This window comes from Euprymna scolopes, chromosome 46, assembly GCF_053919585.1.
Source record: "Euprymna scolopes isolate OS-2025 chromosome 46, ASM5391958v1, whole genome shotgun sequence".
Classification (NCBI taxonomy): domain Eukaryota; kingdom Metazoa; phylum Mollusca; class Cephalopoda; order Sepiida; family Sepiolidae; genus Euprymna; species Euprymna scolopes.
In genome coordinates, this window is record NC_136527.1 from 2,587,981 (window position 1) to 2,607,966 (window position 19,986).

At 35.5% G+C, this 19,986-nt stretch overlaps 85 non-coding genes across 85 annotated transcripts; all 85 read left to right on the forward strand.

The window, feature by feature from the left end:
• Positions 1-98: 98 nt before the first annotated feature.
• On the forward strand, positions 99-171 carry Trnav-uac (transfer RNA valine (anticodon UAC)). Its single transcript has one exon. It is a non-coding gene; the product is annotated as a tRNA-Val (tRNA).
• Positions 172-299: 128 nt separating this feature from the next.
• Positions 300-372, forward strand: Trnav-uac (transfer RNA valine (anticodon UAC)). Its single transcript has one exon. It is a non-coding gene; the product is annotated as a tRNA-Val (tRNA).
• A 128-nt stretch (positions 373-500) lies between these two features.
• On the forward strand, positions 501-573 carry Trnav-uac (transfer RNA valine (anticodon UAC)). The gene has a single exon. It is a non-coding gene; the product is annotated as a tRNA-Val (tRNA).
• A 128-nt stretch (positions 574-701) lies between these two features.
• Trnav-uac (transfer RNA valine (anticodon UAC)) lies at positions 702-774 on the forward strand. Its single transcript has one exon. It is a non-coding gene; the product is annotated as a tRNA-Val (tRNA).
• Positions 775-902: 128 nt separating this feature from the next.
• Trnav-uac (transfer RNA valine (anticodon UAC)) lies at positions 903-975 on the forward strand. Its single transcript has one exon. It is a non-coding gene; the product is annotated as a tRNA-Val (tRNA).
• Positions 976-1,304: 329 nt separating this feature from the next.
• Trnav-uac (transfer RNA valine (anticodon UAC)) lies at positions 1,305-1,377 on the forward strand. The gene has a single exon. It is a non-coding gene; the product is annotated as a tRNA-Val (tRNA).
• Positions 1,378-1,705: 328 nt separating this feature from the next.
• Positions 1,706-1,778, forward strand: Trnav-uac (transfer RNA valine (anticodon UAC)). Its single transcript has one exon. It is a non-coding gene; the product is annotated as a tRNA-Val (tRNA).
• A 128-nt stretch (positions 1,779-1,906) lies between these two features.
• Positions 1,907-1,979, forward strand: Trnav-uac (transfer RNA valine (anticodon UAC)). The gene has a single exon. It is a non-coding gene; the product is annotated as a tRNA-Val (tRNA).
• A 128-nt stretch (positions 1,980-2,107) lies between these two features.
• Trnav-aac (transfer RNA valine (anticodon AAC)) lies at positions 2,108-2,180 on the forward strand. Its single transcript has one exon. It is a non-coding gene; the product is annotated as a tRNA-Val (tRNA).
• Positions 2,181-2,308: 128 nt separating this feature from the next.
• Positions 2,309-2,381, forward strand: Trnav-uac (transfer RNA valine (anticodon UAC)). The gene has a single exon. It is a non-coding gene; the product is annotated as a tRNA-Val (tRNA).
• A 128-nt stretch (positions 2,382-2,509) lies between these two features.
• Trnav-uac (transfer RNA valine (anticodon UAC)) lies at positions 2,510-2,582 on the forward strand. The gene has a single exon. It is a non-coding gene; the product is annotated as a tRNA-Val (tRNA).
• A 128-nt stretch (positions 2,583-2,710) lies between these two features.
• Trnav-uac (transfer RNA valine (anticodon UAC)) lies at positions 2,711-2,783 on the forward strand. The gene has a single exon. It is a non-coding gene; the product is annotated as a tRNA-Val (tRNA).
• Positions 2,784-3,112: 329 nt separating this feature from the next.
• Trnav-uac (transfer RNA valine (anticodon UAC)) lies at positions 3,113-3,185 on the forward strand. The gene has a single exon. It is a non-coding gene; the product is annotated as a tRNA-Val (tRNA).
• A 126-nt stretch (positions 3,186-3,311) lies between these two features.
• Positions 3,312-3,384, forward strand: Trnag-acc (transfer RNA glycine (anticodon ACC)). The gene has a single exon. It is a non-coding gene; the product is annotated as a tRNA-Gly (tRNA).
• A 128-nt stretch (positions 3,385-3,512) lies between these two features.
• On the forward strand, positions 3,513-3,585 carry Trnav-uac (transfer RNA valine (anticodon UAC)). Its single transcript has one exon. It is a non-coding gene; the product is annotated as a tRNA-Val (tRNA).
• A 328-nt stretch (positions 3,586-3,913) lies between these two features.
• Trnav-aac (transfer RNA valine (anticodon AAC)) lies at positions 3,914-3,986 on the forward strand. Its single transcript has one exon. It is a non-coding gene; the product is annotated as a tRNA-Val (tRNA).
• A 128-nt stretch (positions 3,987-4,114) lies between these two features.
• Trnav-uac (transfer RNA valine (anticodon UAC)) lies at positions 4,115-4,187 on the forward strand. The gene has a single exon. It is a non-coding gene; the product is annotated as a tRNA-Val (tRNA).
• A 328-nt stretch (positions 4,188-4,515) lies between these two features.
• Positions 4,516-4,588, forward strand: Trnav-uac (transfer RNA valine (anticodon UAC)). Its single transcript has one exon. It is a non-coding gene; the product is annotated as a tRNA-Val (tRNA).
• A 128-nt stretch (positions 4,589-4,716) lies between these two features.
• Positions 4,717-4,789, forward strand: Trnav-uac (transfer RNA valine (anticodon UAC)). Its single transcript has one exon. It is a non-coding gene; the product is annotated as a tRNA-Val (tRNA).
• A 128-nt stretch (positions 4,790-4,917) lies between these two features.
• Trnav-aac (transfer RNA valine (anticodon AAC)) lies at positions 4,918-4,990 on the forward strand. Its single transcript has one exon. It is a non-coding gene; the product is annotated as a tRNA-Val (tRNA).
• A 128-nt stretch (positions 4,991-5,118) lies between these two features.
• Positions 5,119-5,191, forward strand: Trnav-uac (transfer RNA valine (anticodon UAC)). Its single transcript has one exon. It is a non-coding gene; the product is annotated as a tRNA-Val (tRNA).
• A 128-nt stretch (positions 5,192-5,319) lies between these two features.
• On the forward strand, positions 5,320-5,392 carry Trnav-uac (transfer RNA valine (anticodon UAC)). The gene has a single exon. It is a non-coding gene; the product is annotated as a tRNA-Val (tRNA).
• Positions 5,393-5,520: 128 nt separating this feature from the next.
• Positions 5,521-5,593, forward strand: Trnav-uac (transfer RNA valine (anticodon UAC)). Its single transcript has one exon. It is a non-coding gene; the product is annotated as a tRNA-Val (tRNA).
• A 329-nt stretch (positions 5,594-5,922) lies between these two features.
• On the forward strand, positions 5,923-5,995 carry Trnav-uac (transfer RNA valine (anticodon UAC)). Its single transcript has one exon. It is a non-coding gene; the product is annotated as a tRNA-Val (tRNA).
• Positions 5,996-6,324: 329 nt separating this feature from the next.
• Positions 6,325-6,397, forward strand: Trnav-uac (transfer RNA valine (anticodon UAC)). The gene has a single exon. It is a non-coding gene; the product is annotated as a tRNA-Val (tRNA).
• Positions 6,398-6,525: 128 nt separating this feature from the next.
• Trnav-uac (transfer RNA valine (anticodon UAC)) lies at positions 6,526-6,598 on the forward strand. The gene has a single exon. It is a non-coding gene; the product is annotated as a tRNA-Val (tRNA).
• A 128-nt stretch (positions 6,599-6,726) lies between these two features.
• Trnav-uac (transfer RNA valine (anticodon UAC)) lies at positions 6,727-6,799 on the forward strand. The gene has a single exon. It is a non-coding gene; the product is annotated as a tRNA-Val (tRNA).
• Positions 6,800-6,927: 128 nt separating this feature from the next.
• Trnav-uac (transfer RNA valine (anticodon UAC)) lies at positions 6,928-7,000 on the forward strand. The gene has a single exon. It is a non-coding gene; the product is annotated as a tRNA-Val (tRNA).
• A 128-nt stretch (positions 7,001-7,128) lies between these two features.
• On the forward strand, positions 7,129-7,201 carry Trnav-aac (transfer RNA valine (anticodon AAC)). The gene has a single exon. It is a non-coding gene; the product is annotated as a tRNA-Val (tRNA).
• Positions 7,202-7,329: 128 nt separating this feature from the next.
• On the forward strand, positions 7,330-7,402 carry Trnav-uac (transfer RNA valine (anticodon UAC)). Its single transcript has one exon. It is a non-coding gene; the product is annotated as a tRNA-Val (tRNA).
• A 129-nt stretch (positions 7,403-7,531) lies between these two features.
• Positions 7,532-7,604, forward strand: Trnav-uac (transfer RNA valine (anticodon UAC)). Its single transcript has one exon. It is a non-coding gene; the product is annotated as a tRNA-Val (tRNA).
• A 128-nt stretch (positions 7,605-7,732) lies between these two features.
• On the forward strand, positions 7,733-7,805 carry Trnav-uac (transfer RNA valine (anticodon UAC)). Its single transcript has one exon. It is a non-coding gene; the product is annotated as a tRNA-Val (tRNA).
• A 328-nt stretch (positions 7,806-8,133) lies between these two features.
• On the forward strand, positions 8,134-8,206 carry Trnav-uac (transfer RNA valine (anticodon UAC)). The gene has a single exon. It is a non-coding gene; the product is annotated as a tRNA-Val (tRNA).
• Positions 8,207-8,334: 128 nt separating this feature from the next.
• On the forward strand, positions 8,335-8,407 carry Trnav-uac (transfer RNA valine (anticodon UAC)). The gene has a single exon. It is a non-coding gene; the product is annotated as a tRNA-Val (tRNA).
• A 128-nt stretch (positions 8,408-8,535) lies between these two features.
• Trnav-uac (transfer RNA valine (anticodon UAC)) lies at positions 8,536-8,608 on the forward strand. Its single transcript has one exon. It is a non-coding gene; the product is annotated as a tRNA-Val (tRNA).
• A 329-nt stretch (positions 8,609-8,937) lies between these two features.
• Positions 8,938-9,010, forward strand: Trnav-uac (transfer RNA valine (anticodon UAC)). Its single transcript has one exon. It is a non-coding gene; the product is annotated as a tRNA-Val (tRNA).
• Positions 9,011-9,138: 128 nt separating this feature from the next.
• Positions 9,139-9,211, forward strand: Trnav-aac (transfer RNA valine (anticodon AAC)). The gene has a single exon. It is a non-coding gene; the product is annotated as a tRNA-Val (tRNA).
• Positions 9,212-9,540: 329 nt separating this feature from the next.
• Positions 9,541-9,613, forward strand: Trnav-uac (transfer RNA valine (anticodon UAC)). The gene has a single exon. It is a non-coding gene; the product is annotated as a tRNA-Val (tRNA).
• A 128-nt stretch (positions 9,614-9,741) lies between these two features.
• On the forward strand, positions 9,742-9,814 carry Trnav-uac (transfer RNA valine (anticodon UAC)). Its single transcript has one exon. It is a non-coding gene; the product is annotated as a tRNA-Val (tRNA).
• Positions 9,815-9,942: 128 nt separating this feature from the next.
• On the forward strand, positions 9,943-10,015 carry Trnav-uac (transfer RNA valine (anticodon UAC)). The gene has a single exon. It is a non-coding gene; the product is annotated as a tRNA-Val (tRNA).
• Positions 10,016-10,143: 128 nt separating this feature from the next.
• On the forward strand, positions 10,144-10,216 carry Trnav-uac (transfer RNA valine (anticodon UAC)). The gene has a single exon. It is a non-coding gene; the product is annotated as a tRNA-Val (tRNA).
• A 128-nt stretch (positions 10,217-10,344) lies between these two features.
• Trnav-uac (transfer RNA valine (anticodon UAC)) lies at positions 10,345-10,417 on the forward strand. The gene has a single exon. It is a non-coding gene; the product is annotated as a tRNA-Val (tRNA).
• A 329-nt stretch (positions 10,418-10,746) lies between these two features.
• Positions 10,747-10,819, forward strand: Trnav-uac (transfer RNA valine (anticodon UAC)). Its single transcript has one exon. It is a non-coding gene; the product is annotated as a tRNA-Val (tRNA).
• A 128-nt stretch (positions 10,820-10,947) lies between these two features.
• Trnav-uac (transfer RNA valine (anticodon UAC)) lies at positions 10,948-11,020 on the forward strand. The gene has a single exon. It is a non-coding gene; the product is annotated as a tRNA-Val (tRNA).
• A 128-nt stretch (positions 11,021-11,148) lies between these two features.
• On the forward strand, positions 11,149-11,221 carry Trnav-uac (transfer RNA valine (anticodon UAC)). The gene has a single exon. It is a non-coding gene; the product is annotated as a tRNA-Val (tRNA).
• Positions 11,222-11,349: 128 nt separating this feature from the next.
• Positions 11,350-11,422, forward strand: Trnav-uac (transfer RNA valine (anticodon UAC)). The gene has a single exon. It is a non-coding gene; the product is annotated as a tRNA-Val (tRNA).
• Positions 11,423-11,550: 128 nt separating this feature from the next.
• On the forward strand, positions 11,551-11,623 carry Trnav-aac (transfer RNA valine (anticodon AAC)). Its single transcript has one exon. It is a non-coding gene; the product is annotated as a tRNA-Val (tRNA).
• Positions 11,624-11,751: 128 nt separating this feature from the next.
• Positions 11,752-11,824, forward strand: Trnav-uac (transfer RNA valine (anticodon UAC)). Its single transcript has one exon. It is a non-coding gene; the product is annotated as a tRNA-Val (tRNA).
• A 128-nt stretch (positions 11,825-11,952) lies between these two features.
• Trnav-uac (transfer RNA valine (anticodon UAC)) lies at positions 11,953-12,025 on the forward strand. Its single transcript has one exon. It is a non-coding gene; the product is annotated as a tRNA-Val (tRNA).
• Positions 12,026-12,153: 128 nt separating this feature from the next.
• Trnav-uac (transfer RNA valine (anticodon UAC)) lies at positions 12,154-12,226 on the forward strand. Its single transcript has one exon. It is a non-coding gene; the product is annotated as a tRNA-Val (tRNA).
• A 329-nt stretch (positions 12,227-12,555) lies between these two features.
• Trnav-uac (transfer RNA valine (anticodon UAC)) lies at positions 12,556-12,628 on the forward strand. The gene has a single exon. It is a non-coding gene; the product is annotated as a tRNA-Val (tRNA).
• A 128-nt stretch (positions 12,629-12,756) lies between these two features.
• On the forward strand, positions 12,757-12,829 carry Trnav-aac (transfer RNA valine (anticodon AAC)). The gene has a single exon. It is a non-coding gene; the product is annotated as a tRNA-Val (tRNA).
• A 128-nt stretch (positions 12,830-12,957) lies between these two features.
• Positions 12,958-13,030, forward strand: Trnav-uac (transfer RNA valine (anticodon UAC)). Its single transcript has one exon. It is a non-coding gene; the product is annotated as a tRNA-Val (tRNA).
• Positions 13,031-13,158: 128 nt separating this feature from the next.
• Trnav-uac (transfer RNA valine (anticodon UAC)) lies at positions 13,159-13,231 on the forward strand. Its single transcript has one exon. It is a non-coding gene; the product is annotated as a tRNA-Val (tRNA).
• Positions 13,232-13,359: 128 nt separating this feature from the next.
• Trnav-uac (transfer RNA valine (anticodon UAC)) lies at positions 13,360-13,432 on the forward strand. The gene has a single exon. It is a non-coding gene; the product is annotated as a tRNA-Val (tRNA).
• A 128-nt stretch (positions 13,433-13,560) lies between these two features.
• On the forward strand, positions 13,561-13,633 carry Trnav-uac (transfer RNA valine (anticodon UAC)). The gene has a single exon. It is a non-coding gene; the product is annotated as a tRNA-Val (tRNA).
• Positions 13,634-13,761: 128 nt separating this feature from the next.
• Trnav-uac (transfer RNA valine (anticodon UAC)) lies at positions 13,762-13,834 on the forward strand. Its single transcript has one exon. It is a non-coding gene; the product is annotated as a tRNA-Val (tRNA).
• Positions 13,835-13,962: 128 nt separating this feature from the next.
• Positions 13,963-14,035, forward strand: Trnav-uac (transfer RNA valine (anticodon UAC)). The gene has a single exon. It is a non-coding gene; the product is annotated as a tRNA-Val (tRNA).
• Positions 14,036-14,162: 127 nt separating this feature from the next.
• Trnav-uac (transfer RNA valine (anticodon UAC)) lies at positions 14,163-14,235 on the forward strand. Its single transcript has one exon. It is a non-coding gene; the product is annotated as a tRNA-Val (tRNA).
• Positions 14,236-14,363: 128 nt separating this feature from the next.
• Positions 14,364-14,436, forward strand: Trnav-uac (transfer RNA valine (anticodon UAC)). The gene has a single exon. It is a non-coding gene; the product is annotated as a tRNA-Val (tRNA).
• Positions 14,437-14,564: 128 nt separating this feature from the next.
• On the forward strand, positions 14,565-14,637 carry Trnav-uac (transfer RNA valine (anticodon UAC)). Its single transcript has one exon. It is a non-coding gene; the product is annotated as a tRNA-Val (tRNA).
• Positions 14,638-14,765: 128 nt separating this feature from the next.
• Trnav-aac (transfer RNA valine (anticodon AAC)) lies at positions 14,766-14,838 on the forward strand. Its single transcript has one exon. It is a non-coding gene; the product is annotated as a tRNA-Val (tRNA).
• Positions 14,839-14,966: 128 nt separating this feature from the next.
• Positions 14,967-15,039, forward strand: Trnav-uac (transfer RNA valine (anticodon UAC)). Its single transcript has one exon. It is a non-coding gene; the product is annotated as a tRNA-Val (tRNA).
• Positions 15,040-15,166: 127 nt separating this feature from the next.
• On the forward strand, positions 15,167-15,239 carry Trnav-uac (transfer RNA valine (anticodon UAC)). The gene has a single exon. It is a non-coding gene; the product is annotated as a tRNA-Val (tRNA).
• Positions 15,240-15,367: 128 nt separating this feature from the next.
• Positions 15,368-15,440, forward strand: Trnav-uac (transfer RNA valine (anticodon UAC)). Its single transcript has one exon. It is a non-coding gene; the product is annotated as a tRNA-Val (tRNA).
• A 128-nt stretch (positions 15,441-15,568) lies between these two features.
• On the forward strand, positions 15,569-15,641 carry Trnav-uac (transfer RNA valine (anticodon UAC)). Its single transcript has one exon. It is a non-coding gene; the product is annotated as a tRNA-Val (tRNA).
• Positions 15,642-15,769: 128 nt separating this feature from the next.
• Positions 15,770-15,842, forward strand: Trnav-aac (transfer RNA valine (anticodon AAC)). The gene has a single exon. It is a non-coding gene; the product is annotated as a tRNA-Val (tRNA).
• Positions 15,843-15,970: 128 nt separating this feature from the next.
• On the forward strand, positions 15,971-16,043 carry Trnav-uac (transfer RNA valine (anticodon UAC)). Its single transcript has one exon. It is a non-coding gene; the product is annotated as a tRNA-Val (tRNA).
• Positions 16,044-16,170: 127 nt separating this feature from the next.
• Trnav-uac (transfer RNA valine (anticodon UAC)) lies at positions 16,171-16,243 on the forward strand. The gene has a single exon. It is a non-coding gene; the product is annotated as a tRNA-Val (tRNA).
• A 128-nt stretch (positions 16,244-16,371) lies between these two features.
• Positions 16,372-16,444, forward strand: Trnav-uac (transfer RNA valine (anticodon UAC)). The gene has a single exon. It is a non-coding gene; the product is annotated as a tRNA-Val (tRNA).
• A 128-nt stretch (positions 16,445-16,572) lies between these two features.
• Trnav-uac (transfer RNA valine (anticodon UAC)) lies at positions 16,573-16,645 on the forward strand. Its single transcript has one exon. It is a non-coding gene; the product is annotated as a tRNA-Val (tRNA).
• A 128-nt stretch (positions 16,646-16,773) lies between these two features.
• Positions 16,774-16,846, forward strand: Trnav-uac (transfer RNA valine (anticodon UAC)). Its single transcript has one exon. It is a non-coding gene; the product is annotated as a tRNA-Val (tRNA).
• Positions 16,847-16,974: 128 nt separating this feature from the next.
• Trnav-uac (transfer RNA valine (anticodon UAC)) lies at positions 16,975-17,047 on the forward strand. The gene has a single exon. It is a non-coding gene; the product is annotated as a tRNA-Val (tRNA).
• A 128-nt stretch (positions 17,048-17,175) lies between these two features.
• Positions 17,176-17,248, forward strand: Trnav-uac (transfer RNA valine (anticodon UAC)). The gene has a single exon. It is a non-coding gene; the product is annotated as a tRNA-Val (tRNA).
• A 128-nt stretch (positions 17,249-17,376) lies between these two features.
• On the forward strand, positions 17,377-17,449 carry Trnav-aac (transfer RNA valine (anticodon AAC)). Its single transcript has one exon. It is a non-coding gene; the product is annotated as a tRNA-Val (tRNA).
• Positions 17,450-17,577: 128 nt separating this feature from the next.
• On the forward strand, positions 17,578-17,650 carry Trnav-uac (transfer RNA valine (anticodon UAC)). Its single transcript has one exon. It is a non-coding gene; the product is annotated as a tRNA-Val (tRNA).
• Positions 17,651-17,777: 127 nt separating this feature from the next.
• On the forward strand, positions 17,778-17,850 carry Trnav-uac (transfer RNA valine (anticodon UAC)). The gene has a single exon. It is a non-coding gene; the product is annotated as a tRNA-Val (tRNA).
• A 128-nt stretch (positions 17,851-17,978) lies between these two features.
• Trnav-uac (transfer RNA valine (anticodon UAC)) lies at positions 17,979-18,051 on the forward strand. Its single transcript has one exon. It is a non-coding gene; the product is annotated as a tRNA-Val (tRNA).
• Positions 18,052-18,179: 128 nt separating this feature from the next.
• Positions 18,180-18,252, forward strand: Trnav-uac (transfer RNA valine (anticodon UAC)). Its single transcript has one exon. It is a non-coding gene; the product is annotated as a tRNA-Val (tRNA).
• A 329-nt stretch (positions 18,253-18,581) lies between these two features.
• Positions 18,582-18,654, forward strand: Trnav-uac (transfer RNA valine (anticodon UAC)). Its single transcript has one exon. It is a non-coding gene; the product is annotated as a tRNA-Val (tRNA).
• A 128-nt stretch (positions 18,655-18,782) lies between these two features.
• On the forward strand, positions 18,783-18,855 carry Trnav-uac (transfer RNA valine (anticodon UAC)). Its single transcript has one exon. It is a non-coding gene; the product is annotated as a tRNA-Val (tRNA).
• Positions 18,856-18,983: 128 nt separating this feature from the next.
• Trnav-uac (transfer RNA valine (anticodon UAC)) lies at positions 18,984-19,056 on the forward strand. Its single transcript has one exon. It is a non-coding gene; the product is annotated as a tRNA-Val (tRNA).
• A 128-nt stretch (positions 19,057-19,184) lies between these two features.
• On the forward strand, positions 19,185-19,257 carry Trnav-uac (transfer RNA valine (anticodon UAC)). Its single transcript has one exon. It is a non-coding gene; the product is annotated as a tRNA-Val (tRNA).
• Positions 19,258-19,586: 329 nt separating this feature from the next.
• Trnav-uac (transfer RNA valine (anticodon UAC)) lies at positions 19,587-19,659 on the forward strand. Its single transcript has one exon. It is a non-coding gene; the product is annotated as a tRNA-Val (tRNA).
• A 128-nt stretch (positions 19,660-19,787) lies between these two features.
• On the forward strand, positions 19,788-19,860 carry Trnav-uac (transfer RNA valine (anticodon UAC)). Its single transcript has one exon. It is a non-coding gene; the product is annotated as a tRNA-Val (tRNA).
• Positions 19,861-19,986: the final 126 nt, after the last annotated feature.

Sequence of the window (19,986 nt, forward strand, 5' to 3'; positions counted from 1 at the left end):
TGAAAAAATACCAAAATTTCTTTGGAAATAATTACCGTTCCATTGTTTTGGATACAAATTAATCAACTTTTAGATAAAACTCTCTATACCTTGGTAACGGTTCTGTGGTGTAGTGGTTATCACATCTGCTTTACACGCAGAAAGTCGCGAGTTCGAACCTCGCCGGAACCTATGCTTTTATCTTTATCTAAACTGTTACATTGAAAAAATACCCAAATTTCTTTGGAAATCATTACCTTTCCATTGTTTTGGATACAAATTAATCAACTTTTAGATAAAACTCTCTATACCTTGGTAACGGTTCTGTGGTGTAGTGGTTATCACATCTGCTTTACACGCAGAAAGTCGCGAGTTCGAACCTCGCCGGAACCTATGCTTTTATCTATATCTTAACTGTTTCATTGAAAAAATACCCAAATTTCTTTTGAAATCATTACCTTTCCATTGTTTTGGATACAAATTAATCAACTTTTAGATAAAACTCTCTATACCTTGGTAACGGTTCTGTGGTGTAGTCGTTATCACATCTGCTTTACACGCAGAAAGTCGCGAGTTCGAACCTCGCCGGAACCTATGCTTTTATCTTAATCTTAACTGTTTCATTGAAAAAATACCCAAATTTCTTTGGAAATCATTACCTTTCCATTGTTTTGGATACAAATTAATCAACTTTTAGATAAAACTCTCTATACCTTGGTAACGGTTCTGTGGTGTAGTGGTTTTCACATCTGCTTTACACACAGAAAGTCGCGAGTTCGAACCTCGCCGGAACCTATGCTTTTATCTTTATCTTAACTGTTACATTGAAAAAATACCCAAATTTCTTTGGAAATCATTACTGTTCCATTGTTTTGGATACAAATTCATCAACTTTTATATAAAACTCTCTATACCTTGGCAACGGTTCTGTGGTGTAGTGGTTATCACATCTGCTTTACATGCAGAAAGTCGCGAGTTCGAACCTCGCCGGAACCTATGCTTTTATCTTTATCTAAACTGTTACATTGAAAAAATACCAAAATTTCTTTGGAAATCATTACCTTTCCATTGTTTTGGATACAAATTCTTCAACTTTTAGATAAAACTCTCTATACCTTGGTAACGGTTCTGTGGTGTAGTGGTTATAACATCTGCTTAACACGCAGAAAGTCGCTAGTTCGAACCTCGCCGGAACCTATGCTTTTATCTTTATCTAAACTGTTACATTGAAAAAATACCAAAATTTACTTGGAAATCATTACCTTTCCATTGTTTTGGATACAAATAAATCAACTTTTAGATAAAACTCTCTACACCTTGGTAACGGTTCTGTGGTGTAGTGGTTATCACATCTGCTTTACACACAGAAAGTCGCGAGTTCGAACCTCGCCGGAACCTATGCTTTTATCTTTATCTTAACTGTTTCATTGAAAAAATACCCAAATTTCTGTGGAAATAATTACCGTTCCATTGTTTTGGATACAAATTCATCAACTTTTATGTAAAACTCTCTATACCTTGGTAACGGTTCTGTGGTGTAGTGGTTATCACATCTGCTTTACCGCAGAAAGTCGCGAGTTCGAACCTCGCCGGAACCTATGCTTTTATCTTTATCTAAACTGTTACATTGAAAAAATACCCAAATTTCTTTGGAAATCATTACCTTTCCATTGTTTTGGATACAAATTAATCAACTTTTAGATAAAACTCTCTATACCTTGGTAACGGTTCTGTGGTGTAGTGGTTATCACATCTGCTTTACACGCAGAAAGTCGCGAGTTCGAACCTCGCCGGAACCTATGCTTTTATCTTTATCTAAACTGTTACATTGAAAAAATACCAAAATTTCTTTGGAAATCATTACCTTTCCATTGTTTTGGATACAAATTAATCAACTTTTAGATAAAACTCTCTCTACCTTGGTAACGGTTCTGTGGTGTAGTGGTTATCACATCTGCTTTACACGCAGAAAGTCGCTAGTTCGAACCTCGCCGGAACCTATGCTTTGATCTTTATCTTAACTGTTTCATTGAAAAAATACCCAAATTTCTTTGGAAATCATTACCTTTCCATTGTTTTGGATACAAATTAATCAACTTTTAGATAAAACTCTCTACACCTTGGTAAAGGTTCTGTGGTGTAGTGGTTATCACATCTGCTTAACACGCAGAAAGTCGCTAGTTCGAACCTCGCCGGAACCTATGCTTTTATCTTTATCAAAACTGTTTCATTGAAAAAATACCCAAATTTCTTTGGAAATCATTACCTTTCCATTGTTTTGGATACAAATTAATCAACTTTTAGATAAAACTCTCTACACCTTGGTAACGGTTCGGTGGTGTAGTGGTTATCACATCTGCTTTACACACAGATAGTCGCGAGTTCGAACCTCGCCGGAACCTATGCTTTTATCTTTATCTTAACTGTTTCATTGAAAAAATACCAAAATTTCTTTGGAAATAATCACCGTTCCATTGTTTTGGATACAAATTAATCAACTTTTAGATAAAACTCTCTATACCTTGGTAACGGTTCTGTGGTGTAGTGGTTATCACATCTGCTTTACACGCAGAAAGTCGCGAGTTCGAACCTCGCCGGAACCTATGCTTTTATCTTTATCTAAACTGTTACATTGAAAAAATACCCAAATTTCTTTGGAAATCATTACCTTTCCATTGTTTTGGATACAAATTAATCAACTTTTAGATAAAACTCTCTATACCTTGGTAACGGTTCTGTGGTGTAATGGTTATCACATCTGCTTTACACGCAGAAAGTCGCGAGTTCGAACCTCGCCGGAACCTATGCTTTTATATTTATCTAAACTGTTACATTGAAAAAATACCAAAATTTCTTTGGAAATCATTACCTTTCCATTGTTTTGGATACAAATTAATCAACTTTTAGATAAAACTCTCTATACCTTTGTAACGGTTCTGTGGTGTTGTGGTTATCACATCTGCTGTACACGCAGAAAGTCGCTAGTTCGAACCTCGCCGGAACCTATGCTTTTGTCTTCATCTTATCATTTACATTGAAAAAATACCAAAATTTCGTTGGAAATTATTATGTTTTCATTGTTTTGGATACAAATTCATCAACTTTTATATAAAACTCTCTATAGATTTGCAACGGTTCTGTGGTGTAGTGGTTATCACATCTGCTTTACACGCAGCAAGTCGCGAGTTCGAACCTCGCCGGAACCTATGCTTTTATCTTTATCTAAACTGTTTCATTGAAAAAATACCCAAATTTCTTTGGAAATCATTACCTTTCCAGTGTTTTGGATACAAATTAATCAACTTTTAGATAAAACTCTATACATTGGCAACGGTTCTGTGGTGTAGTGGTTATCACATCTGCTTACCACGCAGAAAGTCGCTAGTTCGAACCTCGCCGGAACCTATGCTTTTATCTTTATCTTAACTGTTTCATTGAAAAAATACCCAAATTTCTGTGGAAATAATTACCGTTCCATTGTTTTGGATACAAATTAATCAACTTTTAGATAAAACTCTCTATACCTTGGTAACGGTTCTGGGGTGTAGTGGTTATCACATCTGCTTTACACGCAGAAAGTCGCGAGTTCGAACCTCGCCGGAACCTATGCTTTTATCTTTATCTAAACTGTTACATTGAAAAAATACCCAAATTTCTTTGGAAATCATTACCTTTCCATTGTTTTGGATACAAATTAATCAACTTTTAGATAAAACTTTCTCTACCTTGGTAACGGTTCTGTGTTTTAGTGGTTATCACATCTGCTTTACACGCAGAAAGTCGCGAGTTCGAACCTCGCCGGAAGCTATGCTTTTATCTTTATCTTAACTGTTTCATTGAAAAAATACCCAAATTTTTTGGAAATCATTACCTTTCCATTGTTTTGGATACAAATTCATCAACTTTTAGATAAAACTCTCTACACCTTGGTAACGGTTCTGTGGTGTAGTGGTTATCACATCTGCTTAACACGCAGAAAGTCGCTAGTTCGAACCTCGCCGGAACCTATGCTTTTATCTTTATCTAAACTGTTTCATTGAAAAAATACCCAAATTTCTTTGGAAATCATTACCTTTCCATTGTTTTGGATACAAATTAATCAACTTTTAGATAAAACTCTCTACACCTTGGTAACGGTTCTGTGGTGTAGTGGTTATCACATCTGCTTTACACACAGAAAGTCGCGAGTTCGAACCTCGCCGGAACCTATGCTTTTATCTTTATCTTAACTGTTTCATTGAAAAAATACCCAAATTTCTGTGGAAATAATTACCGTTCCATTGTTTTGGATACAAATTCATCAACTTTTATGTAAAACTCTCTATACCTTGGTAACGGTTCTGTGGTGTAGTGGTTATCACATCTGCTTTACCGCAGAAAGTCGCGAGTTCGAACCTCGCCGGAACCTATGCTTTTATCTTTATCTAAACTGTTACATTGAAAAAATACCCAAATTTCTTTGGAAATCATTACCTTTCCATTGTTTTGGATACAAATTAATCAACTTTTAGATAAAACTCTCTATACCTTGGTAACGGTTCTGTGGTGTAGTGGTTATCACATCTGCTTTACACGCAGAAAGTCGCGAGTTCGAACCTCGCCGGAACCTATGCTTTTATCTTTATCTAAACTGTTACATTGAAAAAATACCAAAATTTCTTTGGAAATCATTACCTTTCCATTGTTTTGGATACAAATTAATCAACTTTTAGATAAAACTCTCTCTACCTTGGTAACGGTTCTGTGGTGTAGTGGTTATCACATCTGCTTTACACGCAGAAAGTCGCGAGTTCGAACCTCGCCGGAACCTATGCTTTGATCTTTATCTTAACTGTTTCATTGAAAAAATACCCAAATTTCTTTGGAAATCATTACCTTTCCATTGTTTTGGATACAAATTAATCAACTTTTAGATAAAACTCTCTACACCTTGGTAAAGGTTCTGTGGTGTAGTGGTTATCACATCTGCTTAACACGCAGAAAGTCGCTAGTTCGAACCTCGCCGGAACCTATGCTTTTATCTTTATCTAAACTGTTTCATTGAAAAAATACCCAAATTTCTTTGGAAATCATTACCTTTCCATTGTTTTGGATACAAATTAATCAACTTTTAGATAAAACTCTCTACACCTTGGTAACGGTTCTGTGGTGTAGTGGTTATCACATCTGCTTTACACACAGAAAGTCGCGAGTTCGAACCTCGCCGGAACCTATGCTTTTATCTTTATCTTAACTGTTTCATTGAAAAAATACCAAAATTTCTTTGGAAATAATCACCGTTCCATTGTTTTGTATACAAATTAATCAACTTTTAGATAAAACTCTCTATACCTTGGTAACGGTTCTGTGGTGTAGTGGTTATCACATCTGCTTTACACGCAGAAAGTCGCGAGTTCGAACCTCGCCGGAACCTATGCTTTTATCTTTATCTAAACTGTTACATTGAAAAAATACCCAAATTTCTTTGGAAATCATTACCTTTCCATTGTTTTGGATACAAATTAATCAACTTTTAGATAAAACTCTCTATACCTTGGTAACGGTTCTGTGGTGTAATGGTTATCACATCTGCTTTACACGCAGAAAGTCGCGAGTTCGAACCTCGCCGGAACCTATGCTTTTATCTTTATCTAAACTGTTACATTGAAAAAATACCAAAATTTCTTTGGAAATCATTACCTTTCCATTGTTTTGGATACAAATTAATCAACTTTTAGATAAAACTCTCTATACCTGTGTAACGGTTCTGTGGTGTTGTGGTTATCACATCTGCTGTACACGCAGAAAGTCGCTAGTTCGAACCTCGCCGGATCCTATGCTTTTATCTTTATCTTAACTGTTTCATTGAAAAAATACCAAAATTTCTTTGGAAATCATTACCGTTCCATTGTTTTGGATACAAATTCATCAACTTTTATATAAAACTCTCTATTCCTTTGTAACGGTTCTGGGGTGTAGTGGTTATCACATCTGCTTTACACGCAGAAAGTCGCGAGTTCGAACCTCGCCGGAACCTATGCTTTTATCTTTATCTAAACTGTTACATTGAAAAAATACCCAAATTTCTTTGGAAATCATTACCTTTCCATTGTTTTGGATACAAATTAATCAACTTTTAGATAAAACTCTCTATACCTTGGTAACGGTTCTGTGGTGTAGTGGTTATCACATCTGCTTTACACTAAGAAAGTCGCGAGTTCGAACCTCGCCGGAACCTATGCTTTTATCTTTATCTAAACTGTTACATTGAAAAAATACCCAAATTTCTTTGGAAATCATTACCTTTCCATTGTTTTGGATACAAATTAATCAACTTTTATATAAAACTCTCTATACCTTGGTAACGGTTCTGTGGTGTAGTGGTTATCACATCTGCTTTACACGCAGAAAGTCGCAAGTTCGAACCTCGCCGGAACCTATGCTTTTATCTTAATCTTAACTGTTTCATTGAGAAAATACCCAAATTCCTTTGGAAATCATTACCTTTCCATTGTTTTGGATACAAATTAATCAACTTTTAGATAAAACCCTCTATACCTTGGTAACGGTTCTGTGGTGTAGTGGTTTTCACATCTGGTTTACACCCAGAAAGTCGCGAGTTCGAACCTCGCCGGAACCTATGCTTTTATCTTTATCTTAACTGTTACATTGAAAAAATACCAAAATTTCTTTGGAAATCATTACTGTTCCATTGTTTTGGATACAAATTCATCAACTTTTATATAAAACTCTCTATACCTTGGTAACGGTTCTGTGGTGTAGTGGTTATCACATCTGCTTTACACGCAGAAAGTCGCGAGTTCGAACCTCGCCGGAACCTATGCTTTTATCTTTATCTAAACTGTTACATTGAAAAAATACCCAAATTTCTTTGGAAATCATTACCTTTCCATTGTTTTGGATACAAATTAATCAACTTTTAGATAAAACTCTCTATACCTTGGTAACGGTTCTGTGGTGTAGTGGTTATCACATCTGCTTTACACGCAGACAGTCGCGAGTTCGAACCTCGCCGGAACCTATGCTTTTATCTTTATCTAAACTGTTACATTGAAAAAATACCCAAATTTCTTTGGAAATCATTATTTTTCCATTGTTTTGGATACACATTAATCAACTTTTAGATAAAACTCTCTACACCTTGGTAACGGTTCTGTGGTGTAGTGGTTATCACATCTGCTTAACACGCAGAAAGTCGCTAGTTCGAACCTCGCCGGAACCTATGCTTTTATCTTTATCAAAACTGTTACATTGAAAAAATACCCAAATTTCTGTGGAAATCATTACCTTTCCATTGTTTTGGATACAAATTAATCAACTTTTAAATAAAACTCTCTATACCTTGGTAACGGTTCTGTGGTGTAGTGGTTATCACATCTGCTTTACACGCAGAAAGTCGCGAGTTCGAACCTCGCCGGAACCTATGCTTTTATCTTTATCTAAACTGTTACATTGAAAAAAATACCCAAATTTCTTTGGAAATCATTACCTTTCCATTGTTTTGGATACAAATTAATCAACTTTTAGATAAAACTCTCTATACCTTGGTAACGGTTCTGTGGTGTAGTGGTTATCACATCTGCTTTACACGCAGAAAGTCATGAGTTCGAACCTCGCCGGAACCTATGCTTTTATCTTTATCTTAACTGTTTCATTGAAAAAATACCCAAATTTCTTTGGAAATCATTACCTTTCCATTGTTTTGGATACAAATTAATCAACTGTTAGATAAAACTCTCTATACCTTGGTAACGGTTCTGTGGTGTAGTGGTTATCACATCTGCTTTACACGCAGAAAGTCGCGAGTTCGAACCTCGCCGGAACCTATGCTTTAATTTTATCTTAACTGTTACATTGAAAAAATACCTAAATTTCTTTGGAAATCATTACCTTTCCATTGTTTTGGATACAAATTAATCAACTTTTAGATAAAACTCTCTATACTTTGGTAACGGTTCTCTGGTGTAGTGGTTATCACATCTGCTTAACACGCAGAAAGTCGCTAGTTCGAACCTCGCCGGAACCTATGCTTTTATCTTTATCTAAACTGTTACATTGAAAAAATACCCAAAATTCTGTGGAAATCATTACCTTTCCATAGTTTTGGATACAAATTAATCAACTTTTAGATAAAACTCTCTATACCTTGGTAACGGTTCTGTGGTGTAGTGGTAATCACATCTGCTTTACACGCAGAAAGTCGCGAGTTCGAACCTCGCCGGAACCTATGCTTTTATCTTTATCTTAACTGTTTCATTGAAAAAATACCCAAATTTCTTTGGAAATCATTACCTTTCCATTGTTTTGGATACAAATTAATCAACTTTTAGATAAAACTCTCTATACCTTGGTAACGGTTCTGTGGTGTAGTGGTTATCACATCTGCTTTACACGCAGAAAGTCGCGAGTTCGAACCTCGCCGGAACCTATGCTTTTATCTTAATCTTAACTGTTTCATTGAAAAAATACCCAAATTTCTTTGGAAATCATTACCTTTCCATTGTTTTGAATACAAATTAATCAACTTTTAGATAAAACTCTCTATACCTTGATAACGGTTCTGTGGTGTAGTGGTTTTCACATCTGCTTTACACACAGAAAGTCGCGAGTTCGAACCTCGCCGGAACCTATGCTTTTATCTTTATCTTAACTGTTACATTGAAAAAATACCCAAATTTCTTTGGAAATCATTACTGTTCCATTGTTTTGGATACAAATTCATCAACTTTTATATAAAACTCTCTATACCTTGTTAACGGTTCTGTGGTGTAGTGGTTATCAGATCTGCTTTACACGCAGAAAGTCGCGAGGTCGAACCTCGCCGGAACCTATGCTTTTATCTTTATCTAAACTGTTACATTGAAAAAATACCCAAATTTCTTTGGAAATCATTACCTTACCATTGTTTTGGATACAAATTAATCAACTTTTAGATAAAACTCTCTATACCTTGGTAACGGTTCTGTGGTGTAGTGGTTATCACATCTGCTTTACACGCAGAAAGTCGCGAGTTCGAACCTCGCCGGAACCTATGCTTTTATCTTTATCTTAACTGTTTCATTGAAAAAATACCCAAATTTCTTTGGAAAGCATTACCTTTCAATTGTTTTGGATACAAATTAATCAACTTTTAGAAAAAACTCTCTACACCTTGGTAACGGTTCTGTGGTGTAGTGGTTATCACATCTGCTTAACACGCAGAAAGTCGCTAGTTCGAACCTCGCCGGAACCTATGCTTTTATCTTTATCTAAACTGTTACATTGAAAAAATACCCAAAATTCTGTGGAAATCATTACCTTTCCATTGTTTTGGATACAAATTAATCAACTTTTAGATAAAACTCTCTATACCTTGGTAACGGTTCTCTGGTGTAGTGGTAATCACATCTGCTTTACACGCAGAAAGTCGCGAGTTCGAACCAAACCGGAACCTATGCTTTTATCTTTATCTTAACTGTTTCATTGAAAAAATACCCAAATTTCTTTGGAAATCATTACCTTTCCATTGTTTTGGATACAAATTAATCAACTTTTAGATAAAACTCTCTATACCTTGGTAACGGTTCTGTGGTGTAGTGGTTATCACATCTGCTTTACACGCAGAAAGTCGCGAGTTCGAACCTCGCCGGAACCTATGCTTTTATCTATATCTTAACTGTTTCATTGAAAAAATACCCAAATTTCTTTGGAAATAATTACCTTTCCATTGTTTTGGATACAAATTAATCAACTTTTAGATAAAACTCTCTATACCTTGGTAACGGTTCTGTGGTGTAGTGGTTATCACATCTGCTTTACACGCAGAAAGTCGCGAGTTCGAACCTCGCCGGAACCTATGCTTTTATCTTAATCTTAACTGTTTCATTGAAAAAATACCCAAATTTCTTTGGAAATCATTACGTTTCCATTGTTTTGGATACAAATTAATCAATTTTTAGATAAAACTCTCTATACCTTGGTAACGGTTCTGTGGTGTAGTGGTTTTCACATCTGCTTTACACACAGAAAGTCGCGAGTTCGAACCTCGCCGGAACCTATGCTTTTATCTTTATCTTAAATGTTACATTGAAAAAATACCTAAATTTCTTTGGAAATGATTACCTTTCCATTGTTTTGGATACAAATTAATCAACTTTTAGATAAAACTCTCTATACCTTGGTAACGGTTCTCTGGTGTAGTGGTAATCACATCTGCTTTACACGCAGAAAGTCGCGAGTTCGAACCTCGCCGGAACCTATGCTTTTATCTTTATCTTAACTGTTTCATTAAAAAAATACCCAAATTTCTTTGGAAATCATTACCTTTCCATTGTTTTGGATACAAATTAATCAACTTTTAGATAAAACTCTCTATACCTTGGTAACGGTTCTGTGGTGTAGTGGTTATCACATCTGCTTTACACGCAGAAAGTCGCGAGTTCGAACCTCGCCGGAACCTATGCTTTTATCTTTATCTTAACTGTTTCATTGAAAAAATACCCAAATTTCTTTGGAAATCATTACCTTTCCATTGTTTTGGATACAAATTAATCAACTTTTAGAAAAAACTCTCTACACCTTGGTAACGGTTCTGTGGTGTAGTGGTTATCACATCTTCTTAACACGCAGAAAGTCGCTAGTTCGAACCTCGCCGGAACCTATGCTTTTATCTTTATCTAAACTGTTACATAAAAAAAATACCCAAAATTCTGTGGAAATCATTACCTTTCCATTGTTTTGGATACAAATTAATCAACTTTTAGATAAAACTCTCTATACCTTGGTAACGGTTCTGTGGTGTAGTGGTAATCACATCTGCTTTACACGCAGAAAGTCGCGAGTTCGAACCTCGCCGGAACCTATGCTTTTATCTTTATCTTAACTGTTTCATTGAAAAAATACCCAAATTTCTTTGGAAATCATTACCTTTCCATTGTTTTGGATACAAATTAATCAACTTTTAGATAAAACTCTCTATACCTTGGTAACGGTTCTGTGGTGTAGTGGTTATCACATCTGCTTTACACGCAGAAAGTCGCGAGTTCGAAACTCGCCGGAACCTATGCTTTTATCTTAATCTTAACTGTTTCATTGAAAAAATACCCAAATTTCTTTGGAAATCATTACCTTTCCATTGTTTTGAATACAAATTAATCAACTTTTAGATAAAACTCTCTATACCTTGATAACGGTTCTGTGGTGTAGTGGTTTTCACATCTGCTTTACACACAGAAAGTCGCGAGTTCGAACCTCGCCGGAACCTATGCTTTTATCTTTATCTTAACTGTTACATTGAAAAAATACCCAAATTTCTTTGGAAATCATTACTGTTCCATTGTTTTGGATACAAATTAATCAACTTTTAGATAAAACTCTCTATACCTTGGTAACGGTTCTGTGGTGTAGTGGTTATCACATCTGCTTTACACGCAGAAAGTCGCGAGTTCGAACCTCGCCGGAACCTATGCTTTTATCTTTATCTTAACTGTTTCATTGAAAAAATACCCAAATTTTTTTGGAAATCATTACCTTTCCATTGTTTTGGATACAAATTAATCAACTTTTAGAAAAAACTCTCTACACCTTGGTAACGGTTCTGTGGTGTAGTGGTTATCACATCTGCTTAACACGCAGAAAGTCGCTAGTTCGAACCTCGCCGGAACCTATGCTTTTATCTTTATCTAAACTGTTACATAAAAAAAATACCCAAAATTCTGTGGAAATCATTACCTTTCCATTGTTTTGGATACAAATTAATCAACTTTTAGATAAAACTCTCTATACCTTGGTAACGGTTCTGTGGTGTAGTGGTAATCACATCTGCTTTACACGCAGAAAGTCGCGAGTTCGAACCTCGCCGGAACCTATGCTTTTATCTTTATCTTAACTGTTTCATTGAAAAAATACCCAAATTTCTTTGGAAATCATTACCTTTCCATTGTTTTGGATACAAATTAATCAACTTTTAGATAAAACTCTCTATACCTTGGTAACGGTTCTGTGGTGTAGTGGTTATCACATCTGCTTTACACGCAGAAAGTCGCGAGTTCGAAACTCGCCGGAACCTATGCTTTTATCTTAATCTTAACTGTTTCATTGAAAAAATACCCAAATTTCTTTGGAAATCATTACCTTTCCATTGTTTTGAATACAAATTAATCAACTTTTAGATAAAACTCTCTATACCTTGATAACGGTTCTGTGGTGTAGTGGTTTTCACATCTGCTTTACACACAGAAAGTCGCGAGTTCGAACCTCGCCGGAACCTATGCTTTTATCTTTATCTTAACTGTTACATTGAAAAAATACCCAAATTTCTTTGGAAATCATTACTGTTCCATTGTTTTGGATACAAATTCATCAACTTTTATATAAAACTCTCTATACCTTGTTAACGGTTCTGTGGTGTAGTGGTTATCAGATCTGCTTTACACGCAGAAAGTCGCGAGGTCGAACGTCGCCGGAACCTATGCTTTTATCTTTATCTAAACTGTTACATTGAAAAAATACCCAAATTTCTTTGGAAATCATTACCTTTCCATTGTTTTGGATACAAATTAATCAACTTTTAGATAAAACTCTCTATACCTTGGTAACGGTTCTGTGGTGTAGTGGTTATCACATCTGCTTTACACGCAGAAAGTCGCGAGTTCGAACCTCGCCGGAACCTATGCTGTTATCTTTATCTTAACTGTTTCATTGAAAAAATACCCAAATTTCTTTGGAAATCATTACCTTTCAATTGTTTTGGATACAAATTAATCAACTTTTAGAAAAAACTCTCTACACCTTGGTAACGGTTCTGTGGTGTAGTGGTTATCACATCTGCTTAACACGCAGAAAGTCGCTAGTTCGAACCTCGCCGGAACCTATGCTTTTATCTTTATCTAAACTGTTACATTGAAAAAATACCCAAAATTCTGTGGAAATCATTACCTTTCCATTGTTTTGGATACCAATTAATCAACTTTTAGATAAAACTCTCTATACCTTGGTAACGGTTCTCTGGTGTAGTGGTAATCACATCTGCTTTACACGCAGAAAGTCGCGAGTTCGAACCTCGCCGGAACCTATGCTTTTATCTTTATCTTAACTGTTTCATTGAAAAAATACCCAAATTTCTTTGGAAATCATTACCTTTCCATTGTTTTGGATACAAATTAATCAACTTTTAGATAAAACTCTCTATACCTTGGTAACGGTTCTGTGGTGTAGTGGTTATCACATCTGCTTTACACGCAGAAAGTCGCGAGTTCGAACCTCGCCGGAACCTATGCTTTTATCTATATCTTAACTGTTTCATTGAAAAAATACCCAAATTTCTTTGGAAATAATTACCTTTCCATTGTTTTGGATACTAATTAATCAACTTTTAGATAAAACTCTCTATACCTTGGTAACGGTTCTGTGGTGAAGTGGTTATCACATCTGCTTTACACGCAGAAAGTCGCGAGTTCGAACCTCGCCGGAACCTATGCTTTTATCTTAATCTTAACTGTTTCATTGAAAAAATACCCAAATTTCTTTGGAAATCATTACGTTTCCATTGTTTTGGATACAAATTAATCAATTTTTAGATAAAACTCTCTATACCTTGGTAACGGTTCTGTGGTGTAGTGGTTTTCACATCTGCTTTACACACAGAAAGTCGCGAGTTCGAACCTCGCCGGAACCTATGCTTTTATCTTTATCTTAAATGTTACATTGAAAAAATACCTAAATTTCTTTGGAAATGATTACCTTTCCATTGTTTTGGATACAAATTAATCAACTTTTAGATAAAACTCTCTATACCTTGGTAACGGTTCTCTGGTGTAGTGGTAATCACATCTGCTTTACACGCAGAAAGTCGCGAGTTCGAACCTCGCCGGAACCTATGCTTTTATCTTTATCTTAACTGTTTCATTAAAAAAATACCCAAATTTCTTTGGAAATCATTACCTTTCCATTGTTTTGGATACAAATTAATCAACTTTTAGATAAAACTCTCTATACCTTGGTAACGGTTCTGTGGTGTAGTGGTTATCACATCTGCTTTACACGCAGAAAGTCGCGAGTTCGAACCTCGCCGGAACCTATGCCTTTATCTATATCTTAACTGTTTCATTGAAAAAATGCCCAAATTTCTTTGGAATCATTACCTTTCCATTGTTTTGGATACAAATAATTCAACTTTTAGATAAAACTCTCTATACCTTGGTAACGGTTCTGTGGTGTAGTGGTTATCACATCTGCTTTACACGCAGAAAGTCGCGAGTTCGAACCTCGCCGGAACCTATGCTTTTATCTTAATCTTAACTGTTTCATTTAAAAAATACCCAAATTTCTTTGGAAATCATTACCTTTCCATTGTTTTGGATACAAATTAATCAACTTTTAGATAAAACTCTCTATACGTTGGTAACGGTTCTGTGGTGTAGTGGTTTTCACATCTGCTTTACACACAGAAAGTCGCGAGTTCGAACCTCGCCGGAACCTATGCTTTTATCTTTATCTTAACTGTTACATTGAAAAAATACCCAAATTTCTTTGGAAATCATTACTGTTCCATTGTTTTGGATACAAATTCATCAACTTTTATATAAAACTCTCTATACCTTGGTAACGGTTCTGTGGTGTAGTGGGTATCACATCTGCTTTACACGCAGAAAGTCGCGAGTTCGAACCTCGCCGGAACCTATGCTTTTATCTTTATCTTAACTGTTTCATTGAAAAAATACCCAAATTTCTTTGGAAATCATTACCTTTCCATTGTTTTGGATACAAATTAATCAACTTTTAGAAAAAACTCTCTACACCTTGGTAACGGTTCTGTGGTGTAGTGGTTATCACATCTGCTTAACACGCAGAAAGTCGCTAGTTCGAACCTCGCCGGAACCTATGCTTTTATCTTTATCTAAACTGTTACATTGAAAAAATACCCAAAATTCTGTGGAAATCATTACCTTTCCATTGTTTTGGATACAAATTAATCAACTTTTAGATAAAACTCTCTATACGTTGGTAACGGTTCTCTGGTGTAGTGGTAATCACATCTGCTTTACACGCAGAAAGTCGCGAGTTCGAACCTCGCCGGAACCTATGCTTTTATCTTTATCTTAACTGTTTCATTGAAAAAATACCCAAATTTCTTTGGAAATCATTACCTTTCCATTGTTTTGGATACAAATAATCAACTTTTAGATAAAACTCTCTATACCTTGGTAACGGTTCTGTGGTGTAGTGGTTATCACATCTGCTTTACACGCAGAAAGTCGCGAGTTCGAACCTCGCCGGAACCTATGCTTTTATCTATATCTTAACTGTTTCATTGAAAAAATACCCAAATTTCTTTGGAAATAATTACCTTTCCATTGTTTTGGATACAAATTAATCAACTTTTAGATAAAACTCTCTATACCTTGGTAACGGTTCTGTGGTGTAGTGGTTATCACATCTGCTTTACACGCAGAAAGTCGCGAGTTCGAACCTCGCCGGAACCTATGCTTTCATCTTAATCTTTACTGTTTCATTGAAAAAATACCCAAATTTCTTTGGAAATCATTACGTTTCCATTGTTTTGGATACAAATTCATCAATATTTATATAAAACTCTCTATACCTTGGTAACGGTTCTGTGGTGTAGTGGGTATCACATCTGCTTTACACGCAGAAAGTCGCGAGTTCGAACCTCGCCGGAACCTATGCTTTTATCTTTATCTTAACTGTTTCATTGAAAAAATACCCAAATTTCTTTGGAAATCATTACCTTTCCATTGTTTTGGATACAAATTAATCAACTTTTAGAAAAAACTCTCTACACCTTGGTAACGGTTCTGTGGTGTAGTGGTTATCACATCTGCTTAACACGCAGAAAGTCGCTAGTTCGAACCTCGCCGGAACCTATGCTTTTATCTTTATCTAAACTGTTACATTGAAAAAATACCCAAAATTCTGTGGAAATCATTACCTTTCCATTGTTTTGGATACAAATTAATCAACTTTTAGATAAAACTCTCTATACCTTGGTAACGGTTCTCTGGTGTAGTGGTAATCACATCTGCTTTACACGCAGAAAGTCGCGAGTTCGAACCTCGCCGGAACCTATGCTTTTATCTTTATCTTAACTGTTTCATTGAAAAAATACCCAAATTTCTTTGGAAATCATTACCTTTCCATTGTTTTGGATACAAATAATCAACTTTTAGATAAAACTCTCTATACCTTGGTAACGGTTCTGTGGTGTAGTGGTTATCACATCTGCTTTACACGCAGAAAGTCGCGAGTTCGAACCTCGCCGGAACCTATGCTTTTATCTATATCTTAACTGTTTCATTGAAAAAATACCCAAATTTCTTTGGAAATAATTACCTTTCCATTGTTTTGGATACAAATTAATCAACTTTTAGATAAAACTCTCTATACCTTGGTAACGGTTCTGTGGTGTAGTGGTTATCACATCTGCTTTACACGCAGAAAGTCGCGAGTTCGAACCTCGCCGGAACCTATGCTTTCATCTTAATCTTAACTGTTTCATTGAAAAAATACCCAAATTTCTTTGGAAATCATTACCTTTCCATTGTTTTGGATACAAATTAATCAATTTTTAGATAAAACTCTCTATACCTTGGTAACGGTTCTGTGGTGTAGTGGTTTTCACATCTGCTTTACACACAGAAAGTCGCGAGTTCGAACCTCGCCGGAACCTATGCTTTTATCTTTATCTTAACTGTTACATTGAAAAAATACCTAAATTTCTTTGGAAATGATTACCTTTCCATTGTTTTGGATACAAATTAATCAACTTTTAGATAAAACTCTCTATACCTTGGTAACGGTTCTGTGGTGTAGTCGTTATCACATCTGCTTTACACGCAGAAAGTCGCGAGTTCGAACCTCGCCGGAACCTATGCTTTTATCTTAATCTTAACTGTTTCATTTAAAAAATACCCAAATTTCTTTGGAAATCATTACCTTTCCATTGTTTTGGATACAAATTAATCAACTTTTAGATAAAACTCTCTATACGTTGGTAACGGTTCTGTGGTGTAGTGGTTTTCACATCTGCTTTACACACAGAAAGTCGCGAGTTCGAACCTCGCCGGAACCTATGCTTTTATCTTTATCTTAACTGTTACATTGAAAAAATACCCAAATTTCTTTGGAAATCATTACTGTTCCATTGTTTTGGATACAAATTCATCAACTTTTATATAAAACTCTCTATACCTTGGTAACGGTTCTGTGGTGTAGTGGGTATCACATCTGCTTTACACGCAGAAAGTCGCGAGTTCGAACCTCGCCGGAACCTATGCTTTTATCTTTATCTTAACTGTTTCATTGAAAAAATACCCAAATTTCTTTGGAAATCATTACCTTTCCATTGTTTTGGATACAAATTAATCAACTTTTAGAAAAAACTCTCTACACCTTGGTAACGGTTCTGTGGTGTAGTGGTTATCACATCTGCTTAACACGCAGAAAGTCGCTAGTTCGAACCTCGCCGGAACCTATGCTTTTATCTTTATCTAAACTGTTACATTGAAAAAATACCCAAAATTCTGTGGAAATCATTACCTTTCCATTGTTTTGGATACAAATTAATCAACTTTTAGATAAAACTCTCTATACCTTGGTAACGGTTCTCTGGTGTAGTGGTAATCACATCTGCTTTACACGCAGAAAGTCGCGAGTTCGAACCTCGCCGGAACCTATGCTTTTATCTTTATCTTAACTGTTTCATTGAAAAAATACCCAAATTTCTTTGGAAATCATTACCTTTCCATTGTTTTGGATACAAATAATCAACTTTTAGATAAAACTCTCTATACCTTGGTAACGGTTCTGTGGTGTAGTGGTTATCACATCTGCTTTACACGCAGAAAGTCGCGAGTTCGAACCTCGCCGGAACCTATGCTTTTATCTATATCTTAACTGTTTCATTGAAAAAATACCCAAATTTCTTTGGAAATAATTACCTTTCCATTGTTTTGGATACAAATTAATCAACTTTTAGATAAAACTCTCTATACCTTGGTAACGGTTCTGTGGTGTAGTGGTTATCACATCTGCTTTACACGCAGAAAGTCGCGAGTTCGAACCTCGCCGGAACCTATGCTTTCATCTTAATCTTTACTGTTTCATTGAAAAAATACCCAAATTTCTTTGGAAATCATTACGTTTCCATTGTTTTGGATACAAATTCATCAATATTTATATAAAACTCTCTATACCTTGGTAACGGTTCTGTGGTGTAGTGGGTATCACATCTGCTTTACACGCAGAAAGTCGCGAGTTCGAACCTCGCCGGAACCTATGCTTTTATCTTTATCTTAACTGTTTCATTGAAAAAATACCCAAATTTCTTTGGAAATCATTACCTTTCCATTGTTTTGGATACAAATTAATCAACTTTTAGAAAAAACTCTCTACACCTTGGTAACGGTTCTGTGGTGTATTGGTTATCACATCTGCTTAACACGCAGAAAGTCGCTAGTTCGAACCTCGCCGGAACCTATGCTTTTATCTTTATCTAAACTGTTACATTGAAAAAATACCCAAAATTCTGTGGAAATCATTACCTTTCCATTGTTTTGGATACAAATTAATCAACTTTTAGATAAAACTCTCTATACCTTGGTAACGGTTCTCTGGTGTAGTGGTAATCACATCTGCTTTACACGCAGAAAGTCGCGAGTTCGAACCTCGCCGGAACCTATGCTTTTATCTTTATCTTAACTGTTTCATTGAAAAAATACCCAAATTTCTTTGGAAATCATTACCTTTCCATTGTTTTGGATACAAATTAATCAACTTTTAGATAAAACTCTCTATACCTTGGTAACGGTTCTGTGGTGTAGTGGTTATCACATCTGCTTTACACGCAGAAAGTCGCGAGTTCGAACCTCGCCGGAACCTATGCTTTTATCTATATCTTAACTGTTTCATTGAAAAAATACCCAAATTTCTTTGGAAATAATTACCTTTCCATTGTTTTGGATACAAATTAATCAACTTTTAGATAAAACTCTCTATACCTTGGTAACGGTTCTGTGGTGTAGTGGTTATCACATCTGCTTTACACGCAGAAAGTCGCGAGTTCGAACCTCGCCGGAACCTATGCTTTCATCTTAATCTTAACTGTTTCATTGAAAAAATACCCAAATTTCTTTGGAAATCATTACCTTTCCATTGTTTTGGATACAAATTAATCAATTTTTAGATAAAACTCTCTATACCTTGGTAACGGTTCTGTGGTGTAGTGGTTTTCACATCTGCTTTACACACAGAAAGTCGCGAGTTCGAACCTCGCCGGAACCTATGCTTTTATCTTTATCTTAACTGTTACATTGAAAAAATACCTAAATTTCTTTGGAAATGATTACCTTTCCATTGTTTTGGATACAAATTAATCAACTTTTAGATAAAACTCTCTATACCTTGGTAACGGTTCTCTGGTGTAGTGGTAATCAAATCTGCTTTACACGCAGAAAGTCGCGAGTTCGAACCTCGCCGGAACCTATGCTTTTATCTTTATCTTAACTGTTTCATTAAAAAAATACCCAAATTTCTTTGGAAATCATTACCTTTCCATTGTTTTGGATACAAATTAATCAACTTTTAGATAAAACTCTCTATACCTTGGTAACGGTTCTGTGGTGTAGTGGTTATCACATCTGCTTTACACGCAGAAAGTCGCGAGTTCGAACCTCGCCGGAACCTATGCTTTTATCTATATCTTAACTTTTTTATTGAAAAAATACCCAAATTTCTTTGGAAATCATTACCTTTCCATTGTTTTGGATACAAATTAATCAACTTTTAGATAAAACTCTCTATACCTTGGTAACGGTTCTGTGGTGTATTGGTTATCACATCTGCTTTACACGCAGAAAGTCGCGAGTTCGAACCTCGCCGGAACCTATGCTTTTATCTTAATCTTAACTGTTTCATTGAAAAAATACCCAAATTTCTTTGGAAATCATTACCTTTCCATTGTTTTGGATACAAATTAATCAACTTTTATATAAAACTCTCTATACCTTGGTA